Source organism: Hyla sarda, chromosome 7 (genome assembly GCF_029499605.1).
Source record: "Hyla sarda isolate aHylSar1 chromosome 7, aHylSar1.hap1, whole genome shotgun sequence".
In the NCBI taxonomy this organism is placed as follows: Eukaryota; Metazoa; Chordata; class Amphibia; order Anura; family Hylidae; genus Hyla; species Hyla sarda.
This window is the reverse complement of record NC_079195.1, coordinates 227133405-227145506: the sequence shown is the minus strand read 5'-3', so window position 1 is coordinate 227145506 and position 12102 is coordinate 227133405. Positions and strand designations below refer to the sequence as shown.

The 12102-nt window shown below is 44.7% G+C and overlaps 1 protein-coding gene across 5 annotated transcripts in view; it reads left to right on the top strand.

Annotated features, from left to right (window-relative positions):
- The first annotated feature begins 987 nt into the window (after positions 1-987).
- The window catches only part of FGGY (FGGY carbohydrate kinase domain containing), a 207520-nt gene continuing 196405 nt past the window's right edge, over positions 988-12102 (top strand). For all 5 annotated transcript variants that reach the window (XM_056532944.1, XM_056532945.1, XM_056532948.1 and 2 more), the window contains exon 1: positions 988-1113. The gene's annotated coding sequence lies outside the window, so the exon portion shown is untranslated. The remainder of the gene's footprint in view (positions 1114-12102) is intronic.

Here is a 12102-nt window from a genome sequence, read left to right as displayed (position 1 = left end):
AGTAATTATTTTTTATTTTTTTTTGGGGGGGGGGGGGCGGCCCTGACTTGGGCCGGCCCTTACCAATATACAATATAAACAATCAATATTTGAGTGTTTGTATACAACGTTTCTCCAGGTTATTCAAAACAAATAAAAAGTTCCTGATTTTTTATTTATTTATTTTATCTTTTTGTTGGCGGTGTGTATTTTTGTCATGGTCAAAAAAAAATTTAATAATAAAAAAAAGGTTCCTTTTTTTATTTTTTTTAATGTATTTATTTATTTATTTTTCATTGGCGATGGGTAATGGGTCATTTTGTAATGGTCAAAATACATTTTAATAAAAAAAAAATAATAATGGTCAAAATTAAATTTTATTAAAAAAAAAAAAAGAAAAGAGCAAAAAAAAGTTCCTGTTTTTTATTTATTTATTTATTTTTCTTGGCGATGTGGAATTTTGTAATGGTCAAAATACATTTTAATGAAAGGAAAAAAAAGTTCCTCCTTTTTATTTATTTATCTTTATGTATTTATAAATTTTTTGTTGGCTATGTGTAATGTGTCATTCTGTTATGGTCAAAATAAATTTTAATAAAAAAAGAAAAATATATTCCTGTTTTTTATTTATTTATTTTTATTTTATTTTTATTTTTTTGTTGGCGATGTGTAATGTGTCATTTTGTAATGTTAAAAATAAATTTTAATTAAAAAAAATAAAAAGTAAAAAAAGTTCCTGTTTTTTTATTTTTTTTTTTTTATTTCTTTTTTGTTGGCGATGTGTAATGTGTCATTTTGTAATAATCAATATAAGTTTTAATAAAAAATAAATAAAAAAAAAATAAAAGTTTGAACTCCTGGCAAATCTTTCCAGGGAAGTGTTGATGCAGAACACTACACAGTCCCACAAAAAGAAAAGGGTTAAAAAGACTCAGACAGGGGCGGATTACAGTGTAACCTCAGACTGTCTGCCCCAGGGGGCGAAGTGCATGAGACGTGTGGGCCAATCATAGATGACGTACAAAGGGCCAATCCCCAACAATCTGACAAAAGATACAGAAAAACTGCAGCTTTATAGAGGAAGCTGAGATAGAAACATTGTAACAATCTGCTGTGAAAGTAACCAGTGTGCAAGTAAGTGTCTGCTCCACCCATCATCCCCATCGAGGCCTTCAAGGAAGGATCCACATTCTCTCATCTAGACTTATTATTGCCATTGTTCTCTTGATAGGTAGTATCCCCTTGTTTCCCCAACCCATGTGCCTCCAGATGTTGCAAAACTACAAATCCCAGCATGCCCAGACAGGCAAAGGCTTCTATAGCAGGCTGTACATTTCATGGCATGCAAAGTCTAAGACAGTGTTTTCCAACAAGGGGGCCTTCAGCTGTTGCAAATCAACAACACCCGGCATGCCCGGACAGCCTTCGGCTGTCCGGGCATGCTGGGAGTTGTAGTTTTGCAACAGCTGGAGGCACCCAGGTTAGTAAACACTGCTCTATGGGGTTGCGGTGGACTTGGCCTCCCACAATTTATATGCGGAATGCAGACCCCATTTACAGAAGTCTATGTTCTGGCCATAAAGCTGCAGGACTATAATAATCGTATAGTTACCCCGCAGAGCGGCATTATAGCAAATTGCGACTGTGCAATTCTCTAATCCAACCAAATGTTTTAAAATATCCTAGATAAGTGTCCGAGCTACAGTGGGAATCAAGCCGGAAATAATAACAAGATACTGAATGCAACAATATACTACACAACATTACTATGAGCGGGATTCTTCATTGCAATCTGCAACTATTTCCCTATAGTGCACAACATCTATCTATATATCAATCAATCGCATATATCTATCTCATATCTATCTATCTATCTCATATCTATCTATATATCAGTCAATCGCATATCTATCTCATATCTATCTATCTATCTATCTCATATCTGTCTCATATCTATCTATCTATCTATCTCATATCTATCTATCTCATATCTATCTATCTATCTATCTCATATCTATCTATCTCATATCTATCTATCTCATATCTATCTATCTCACATCTATCTATCTATCTCTCATATCTATCTCATTATCTATCTCATATCTATCTATCTATCTCTCATATCTATCTATCTATCTATCTCATATCTATCTATCTATCTATCTCATATCTATCTATCTCATATCTATCTATCTATCTATCTCATATCTATCTATCTATCTATCTATCTCATATCTATCTATCTATCTCATATCTATCTCATATCTATCTATCTATCTATCTATCTATCTCATATCTATCTATCTCATATCTATCTATCTCATATCTATCTATCTATCTCATATCTATCTACACTACAGCAAACACTTCTGATCACAACTTCAAAGATTGATTGCTATGTATATACATTACGAACATAATAAACAACATTTTGTCTCACAAACACACCACTTTAATAACAACCCATACTAAGGATCAGGATCAGTACAGGATAAGTAATGTAATGTATGTACACAGTGACCTCACCAGCAGAATAGTGAGTACAGCTCTGGGGTATAATACGGGATATAACTCAGGATCAGTACAGGATAAGTAATGTAATGTATGTACACAGTGATCTCACCAGCAGAATAGTGAGTACAGCTCTGGAGTATAATACAGACCTCACCAGCAGAATAGTGAGTACAGCTCTGGGGTATAATACAGGATATAATTCAGGATCAGTACAGGATAAGTAATGTAATGTATGTATACAGTGACCTCACCAGCAGAATAGTGAGTACAGCTCTGGAGTATAATACAGGACATAACTCAGGATCAGTACAGGATAAGTAATGTAATGTATGTACACAGTGATCTCACCAGCAGAATAGTGAGTACAGCTCTGGGGTATAATACAGGATATAATTCAGGATCAGTACAGGATAAGTAATGTAATGTATGTACACAGTGACCTCACCAGCAGAATAGTGAGTACAGCTCTGGAGTATAATACAGACCTCACCAGCAGAATAGTGAGTACAGCTCTGGGGTATAATACAGGATATAATTCAGGATCAATACAGGATAAGTAATGTAATGTATGTACACAGTGACCTCACCAGCAGAATAGTGAGTACAGCTCTGGAGTATAATACAGGATATAACTCAGGATCAGTACAGGATAAGTAATGTAATGTATGTACACAGTGATCTCACCAGCAGAATAGTGAGTACAGCTCTGGAGTATAATACAGGATATAGCTCAGGATCAGTACAGGATAAGTAATGTAATGTATGTACACAGTGACCTCACCAGCAGAATAGTGAGTACAGCTCGGGAGTATAATACAAGATATAACTCAGGATCAGTACAGGATAAGTAATGTAATGTATGTACACAGTGACCTCACCAGCAGAATAGTGAGTACAGCTCTGGAGTATAATACAGGATATAACTCAGGATCAGTACAGGATAAGTAATGTAATGTATATACACAGTGATCTCACCAGCAGAATAGTGAGTACAGCTCTGGGGTATAATACAGGATATAACTCAGGATCAGTACAGGATAAGTAATGTAATGTATGTACACAGTGACCTCACCAGCAGAATAGTGAGTACAGCTCTGGGGTATAATACAGGATATAGCTCAGGATCAGTACAGGATAAGTAATGTAATGTATGTACACAGTGATCTCACCAGCAGAATAGTGAGTACAGCTCTGGAGTATAATACAGGATATAACTCAGGATCAGTACAGGATAAGTAATGTAATGTATGTACACAGTGACCTCACCAGCAGAATAGTGAGTACAGCTCTGGAGTATAATACAGGATATAACTCAGGATCAGTACAGGATAAGTAATGTAATGTATGTACACAGTGATCTCACCAGCAGAATAGTGAGTACAGCTCTGGAGTATAATACAGGATATAGCTCAGGATCAGTACAGGATAAGTAATGTAATGTATGTACACAGTGATCTCACCAGCAGAATAGTGAGTACAGCTCTGGAGTATAATACAGGATATAACTCAGGATCAGAGAAAAAAAAGAGAAAAAAAGGAACACAATAGCGCCCCTGGTGAAGTACGTTAGGCACAGGTAGAAAGATGCTGGTATAAACACTCACCCTGTGGTGTTGCGCTCAGAGCACAACATCTAATATCACATATATCATAAAATGGGATCCTGCAGCTTGATTCCCCCGATCCCAGGCAGCGTCTGGTCCGGTATTAGTGTAGGCAGCAGAAGAAACAAAAAAGGAACTTATTCCAAGCGCCAGATCCCTCGAGATAGTAAGTCTAACAAAGTAGACCAATTTCCATAGAAGATAACATTTATTCCAAGCATAGATCAACGCGTTTCAGACCCGAAATGGGCCCTTCATCAGGACAGAATGCTTATCTCGAGGGATCTGGCTCTTGGAATAAGTTCCTTTTTTTGTTTCTTCTGCTGCCTATAACTCAGGATCAGTACAGGATAAGTAATGAAATGTATATACACAGTGACCTCACCAGCAGAATAGCGAGTGCCGCTCTGGAGTATAATACAGGATATAACTCAGGATCAGTACAGGATAAGTAATGTAATGTATGTGCACAGTGACCTCACCAGCAGAATAGTGAGTGTCACGATTCGGCTTCCAGGTAGTGGATCCTCTGTGTCAGCGAGGGATTGGCGTGGACCGTGCTAGTGGACCGGTTCTAAGAGGCTACTGGTTTTCACCAGAGCCCGCCGCAAAGCGGGATGGTCTTGCTGCGGCAGTAGCAACCAGGTCGTATCCACTAGCAACGGCTCTACCTCGCTGACTGCTGAGAAGGCGTGGGACAGAAGGACTAGGCAGAGGCAAGGTCAGACGTAGCAGAAGGTCGGGGGCAGGCGGCAAGGTTCGTAGTCAGGGTGGATAGCAGAAGTTCAGGTACACAGGCTTTGGACACACTAAACGCTTTCACTGGCACAAGGCAACAAGATCCGGCAGGGGAGTGCAGGGGCAGTGATCTGATATAGTCTGGGAGCAGGTGGAAGCCAATTAAGCTAATTGGGCCAGGCACCAATCATTGGTGCACTGGCCCTTTAAGTCTCAGAGAGCTGGCGCGCGCGCGCCCTAGAGAGCGGAGCCGCGCGCGCCAGCACATGACAGCAGGGGACCGGGACGGGTAAGTGACCTGGGATGCGATTCGCGAGCGGGCGCGTCCCGCTGTGCGAATCGCATCCCCAACGGCCATGACAGTGCAGCGCTCCCGGTCAGCGGGACTGACCGGGGCGCTGCAGGGAGAAAGACGCCGTGAGCGCTCCGGGGAGGAGCGGGGACCCGGAGCGCTAGGCGTAACAGTACCCCCCCCCTTAGGTCTCCCCTTCTCTTTGTCCGGTAACTGCCTCCCCTGGGATGAGGACACCGGGAAAGAATGGAGGGTTTCCTCAACGGCAGGCAGTACAGCAGGAGTGGGAATGGGGAGGGAGGGCAGAGGGCGAGGCCTAGCACGGGGCAGTGTGACACCAGGACGGGGGCCATGGGGAGGCACAGAGGCTTGCCTGACGGGACTGGGAGGGGGGGAGAGGCATTTCCTGTGGCAGGCAGAGTCCCAGTTCTTTATCTCCCCGGTGGTCCAATCAAGGGTGGGGGAATGAAGCCGGAGCCATGGCAGACCGAGGAGGACCTCAGAGGTACAGTTGGGGAGAATGAAGAACTCAATCCTTTCGTGGTGGGGTCCGATAGACATCAGGAGGGGTTCTGTGCGGTAACGCACGGTGCAGTCCAATCTGGCTCCGTTGACCGCGGAAATGTAGAGCGGCTTGACGAGACGGGTCACCGGGATGCTGAATTTATTAACAAAGGACTCCAAAATAAAATTCCCGGAGGCACCAGAGTCCAAGCAGGCCACGGCTGAGATGGAGGAGTTGGCTGTAGGAGAAATCCGCACGGGTACCGTGAGACGTGGAGGAGCAGACTTGGAACCAAGAGACGCCACACCCACGTGGGCTGGGTGCGTGCGTGCGTTTCCCAGGCGTGGAGGACGGATAGGGCAATCCACCAAGAAATGCTCGGTACTGGCACAGTAAAGACAGAGATTTTCTTCTCTACGGCGATTCCTCTCTTCCTGGGTCAGGCGAGACCGATCCACTTGCATGGCCTCCTCGGCGGGAGGCCCAGGCGAAGACTGCAAAGGATGCTGTGGGAGAGGTGCCCAGAGATCTAAGTCTTTTTCCTGGCGGAGCTCTTGGTGTCGCTCAGAAAAACGCATGTCAATGCGGGTAGCCAAATGGATGAGTTCTTGGAGGTTGGCAGGAATCTCTCGTGCGGCCAGCACATCCTTGATGCGACTGGATAGGCCTTTTTTAAAGGTCGCGCAGAGAGCCTCATTATTCCAGGATAGTTCAGAAGCAAAAGTATGGAATTGTATGGCGTACTCGCCAACGGAAGAATTACCCTGGACCAGGTTCAACAGGGCAGTCTCGGCAGAAGACGCTCGGGCTGGCTCCTCGAAGACACTCCGGAGTTCAGCGAAGAAGGCCTGGACTGTGGCTGTGGCAGGATCATTGCGGTCCCAGAGCGGTGTGGCCCAAGACAAGGCCTTTCCTGAAAGAAGGCTTACTACAAACGCCACCTTAGACCGTTCTGAAGGAAACAAGTCCGACAACATCTCCATATGCAGGGAACACTGAGACAAAAATCCACGGCAGAGTTTAGAGTCCCCATCAAATTTGTCCGGCAGGGACAAGCGGAGGTTAGGAGCGGCCACTCGCTGCGGAGGAGGTGCAGGAGCTGGCGGAGGAGATGGTTGCTGCTGTAGCAGAGGCAGAAGTTGCTGTAACATGGCGGTCAACTGCGACAGCTGCTGTCCTTGTTGGGCAATCTGCTGCGATTGCTGAGCGACCACCGTGGGAAGATCAGCGAGACTTGGCAGCGGCACCTCAGCGGGATCCATGGCCGGATCTACTGTCACGATTCGGCTTCCAGGTAGTGGATCCTCTGTGTCAGCGAGGGATTGGCGTGGACCGTGCTAGTGGACCGGTTCTAAGAGGCTACTGGTTTTCACCAGAGCCCGCCGCAAAGCGGGATGGTCTTGCTGCGGCAGTAGCAACCAGGTCGTATCCACTAGCAACGGCTCTACCTCGCTGACTGCTGAGAAGGCGTGGGACAGAAGGACTAGGCAGAGGCAAGGTTAGACGTAGCAGAAGGTCGGGGGCAGGCGGCAAGGTTCGTAGTCAGGATGGGTAGCAGAAGTTCAGGTACACAGGCTTTGGACACACTAAACGCTTTCACTGGCACAAGGCAACAAGATCCGGCAGGGGAGTGCAGGGGCAGTGATCTGATATAGTCTGGGAGCAGGTGGAAGCCAATTAAGCTAATTGGGCCAGGCACCAATCATTGGTGCACTGGCCCTTTAAGTCTCAGAGAGCTGGCGCGCGCGCGCCCTAGAGAGCGGAGCCGCGCGCGCCAGCACATGACAGCAGGGGACCGGGACGGGTAAGTGACCTGGGATGCGATTCGCGAGCGGGCGCGTCCCGCTGTGCGAATCGCATCCCCAACGGCCATGACAGTGCAGCGCTCCCGGTCAGCGGGACTGACCGGGGCGCTGCAGGGAGAAAGACGCCGTGAGCGCTCCGGGGAGGAGCGGGGACCCGGAGCGCTAGGCGTAACAGTGAGTACAGCTCTGGAGTATAATACAGGATATAACTCAGGATCAGTACAGGATAAGTAATGAAATGTATATACACAGTGACCTCACCAGCAGAATAGCGAGTGCCGCTCTGGAGTATAATACAGGATATAACTCAGGATCAGTACAGGATAAGTAATGTAATGTATGTGCACAGTGACCTCACCAGCAGAATAGTGAGTACAGCTCTGGAGTATAATACAGGATATAACTCAGGATCAGTACAGGATAAGTAATGTAATATATGTACACAGTGACCTCACCAGCAGAATAGTGAGTACAGGTCTGGAGTATAATACAGGATATAACTCAGGATCAGTACAGGATAAGTAATGTAATATATGTACACAGTGACCTCACCAGCAGAATAGTGAGTACAGCTCTGGAGTATAATACAGGATATAACTCAGGATCAGTACAGGATAAGTAATGTAATGTATGTACACAGTGACCTCACTAGCAGAATAGTCAGTACAGCTCTGGAGTATAATACAGGATATAACTCAGGATCAGTACAGGATAAGTAATGTAATGTATGTACACAGTGACCTCACCAGCAGAATAGTGAGTACAGCTCTGGGGTATAATACAGGATATAACTCAGGATCAGTACAGGATAAGTAATGTAATGTATGTACACAGTGACCTCACCAGCAGAATAGTGAGTACAGCTCTGGAGTATATTATAGGATATAACTCAGGATCAGTACAGGATAAGTAATGTAATGTATGTACACAGTGACCTCACCAGCAGAATAGTGAGTACAGCTCTGGAGTATAATACAGGATATAACTCAGGATCAGTACAGGATAAGTAATGTAATGTATGTACACAGTGACCTCACCAGCAGAATAGTGAGTACAGCTCTTGAGTATAATACAGGAAATAACTCAGGATCAGTACAGGATAAGTAATGTAATGTATGTACACAGTGACCCCACCAGCAGAATAGTGAGTACAGCTCAAAATATTATTTAGGATTAATAATGTATATAAAGTACTTTAGAATTAATCTGGCTGACACAGGGTTGTCACTCAGCTTTTCTAGAGTTCTGATTGGCAGCTCTGACTAGTTACAATATTTTGTACTTATTAGTTGTCCTTTTATTCTGTGACTACAAATGCCAGCAGCAGGTTGAACAACTTCATTCTCTTCTGTGTTATCGGGTGTGTGATGCAGGGCAGATGGAATTACCCTAGGGGCAGATGGCATTAACCCCTTGTATTCGTGATGCCAGGGTGTGGTTTATCCTCAATACCACCCGAAGGTATACCGCTGGATCCTGGGCTAGGCACGGGGGCAATAATGACTCCGAAGCAAAGTTAAGGACAATGGCAGCTTTACTAAGTAACTGATGGAACAGTCTATACAGTTCAGCCAGGCCCACGGAGGTGATCAGTGACTTCAGAGACCTTAAGGACTTGCTGGGACTTGCAGTGGTTTTGGACAATTTTAGTGCAGGACACTCTGACTTGACAATAGATGACAGTGACTTGACTTGACTGGAGACTAAGCTGTGACTGACTTGTAGACGTGACTTGAGGCTCCTATGACTCCAGACTCTTAGACTCGACTGCACCTCAGCAAAGACTCAGGAACGAAGAGAGAGAAGAGGCTCCTCCCAGGGCTTTTATGGGGGAGACTCTGGTGGGGTCCCATTGGTCACCTGGTCACTGATACCTCCTGGGTAACAATCACATGACAGCTGGTGATCACATGTTAACATTTCTTAAAGATACAACATTCTTATATACATAACATAGGGGATAATATACAATTACAGTAGAACAGATGCGGGGGGGGGCAGGGGACAGTGCAGGGAGGTGCCTGACAGGACAGTAAGGGTACAGGGTAACAACTCCCATACTGGGCCACCACACTTCCACTAACATAACAGGGCAAGACCTGGGGCCCAGGATAACATCCTGTTCTGCAGACTATCACCTCCGCTGTGTAAGACATTGTCTCCTCAATACTCCACTATTCTCCGGGCACAGGTCTCGCCCGCTTTGTGTATTTGCCGTAGGCTGGACAGTCGCCTACTTAGACATGTGCATATTTAATATTGACCCAGGTTGTTTCTTAAAATGGCCCTGTCAATATTTAGTTTTCATTACCGCCCCTGACTAGGACTCTTTCAAGGGATTCATTGTACCTGAGGGGTAGAAAAATATTCGGCCTCCAATAATGTGAGGTGGGTGCAGAGCTCCGGGCGTTCACCTGTGCTGCAAACCACTGGGGAAATAGAGCCTGGTAGAAGCACTACAAGTCCCACAATGCTCTGCAGCTGAACAGTCTATTATAATAGATTCACTATAGTAACCTAGAGACCCCCCCCCCCCCTGTCACCTCCAAACACCTGTGACATCCCCCCTGTAAGCGGAAGAACCATAATGCATTACTCTCTGATATTATAAAGAGATCGGTGACCCTGCGGCGTCTCTAGTCATGTGATTCCCTGTAGGATGCGTCTGTGCTGGAGCAGAAAAAGCTTTTACCTTTTATTGTGAGGTCTAAGACATCTGTCTGTGTGGACGCTGCTGCTTCTCTAATGGTTTCCTCATTCTTTTCCTTCCTTGTATAATTCCTTCCTTCTGTGCTCAATTGCTTCCTATCTTCATATTTTCTTCCTTTTTCCTTACTTCCTCCTTCTTTCTTCCATACTATTCTCCTTCCTTCCTTTCTGCCTCCTTTCTCTCTCCTGTATCTTTACTACTTTTGTCCCCTTCCTTTCTTTCTCACTTCATTCCTTCCATGTTCTTCTTCTTGCATCCAATATTTTTTTCTTTCTTGTCTTATTCTTTCTTCCATCTTTCTTCTTCTTAGCCCCCTGACCTTCCCTTCTCTCTTAGTCTCTTCATTTCTTCTCCCCATCCTTTTTTCTTCCTTCATCCCTTACTTATTTTCTTCCTTCATTCCTTACTTATCTTCTTCCTTGCTCCCTTCTTGTATTTCTTTCTCTCTCGCTTCCTTCCTTCCTTCTACTTCTCCCACCCTTCCCTTCTTTCTTCCTTCTTTCCGTCATTCCTTTCTCTTTCCCTCCCTTCCTTCATTTCTTTCTTTCGTTTTTTCTTTCTTTCTCTATTTATTTCTTCTTACTTTTCTTACTTACTTCCTTCCCACCTTCCTTCCTTCCTCCCTTTCTTCATTCCTTTCTCTCTTGCTCCCTTTCTCCCTCTTTACCTTTCATCCCTTTTTCCTCCCTATCTTACTTTCTTTCCTTCCTTTGCACTTTTCTCTCTTGTTCCCTTCCCCTTCCTTCCTCCCTTACATTCCCCTTTTCCTTCTTCCTCCTTTTCCTTCTCCCAATCTTACTTTCTGAGGCATAAAGCGAAACAATGAAGCCTGCACTCACCATCCAGTGATCAATACTCCTTTACTAGAATCCGTAAGGCATAAAACGATACATGTGTAACAGGCAAAGAGCCAGAGGTGATAGCGGGACAGAACAGAACACCTGTCGGCCAGTGGCTGCACGCTAAGCATATGAAACAGTTCTGTCCCGCTATCACTTCTGCCTCCGGCTCTTTGTTTGCCTGTTACACATGTATCGTTTTATGCCTTACGGATTCTAGTAAAGGAGTATTGATCACTGGATGGTGAGTGCAGTCTTCATTGTTTCTCTTTATCCCTCTTATTGCAATGTGGATATAAATATACCCCCATATTCCAGGATCAGACAAGGTTCTTTATGGTCAGTGTGTATTAGTGAATGCTTCATTTTCTTCAGCTGTGTCAGTGCCGGTTCATCCATCCTTCTCTTTGTGAACTATCTTACTTTCTGTCCTTCCTTCCTTGCTCTCTTTCTTCCTCCCCTCTTTCCCTTTCTTCCCTCTTTCCCTTCTCTCTATCTTTCCTCCCTTCCTTCTTTCCTCCCCTCCTTTTACTTTCTTTCCTCTTTCCCTTCTCCCTATCTTTCTGTCCTTCCTTCCATGCTCTCTTCCTTCTTCCCCTCTGTTACTTTCTTCCGTCTTTCCTTTCTCCCTATATTTCTGTCCTTCCTTCCTTCGTCCCCTCTTTTTACTTTTTTCCCCTTCCCCTTCTCCCTATCTTTCTGTCCTTCCTTCCTTCCATGCTCTCTTTCTTCCTCCCCTCTTTCCCATTCTTCCCTCTTTCCCTTCACCCTATCTTTCCTCCCTTCCTCCCCTCTTTTTACTTTGTTTCATCTTTCCCTTCTTCCTATCTTTCCTCCCTTCCTTCCCTCCTTCCTCCCCATTTTTTTTTTCTTTCCTCTTTCCCTTTTCCCTGTATTTCTGTCCTTCCTTCCATGCTCTCTTCCTTCCTCCCCACTTTTACTTTCTTTCCTCTTTCCATTCTCCCTATATTTCTGTCCTCCCTTCCTTCTTCCCGTGCTCTTCTTACCCTCTTTCCCTTTCTTCCCTCTTTCTTTTCTTCCTATCTTTCCTCCCTCCCCACTTTTTACTTTCTTTCCTCTTTCCCTTCTGCCTATATTTCTGTCCTCCCTTCCTTC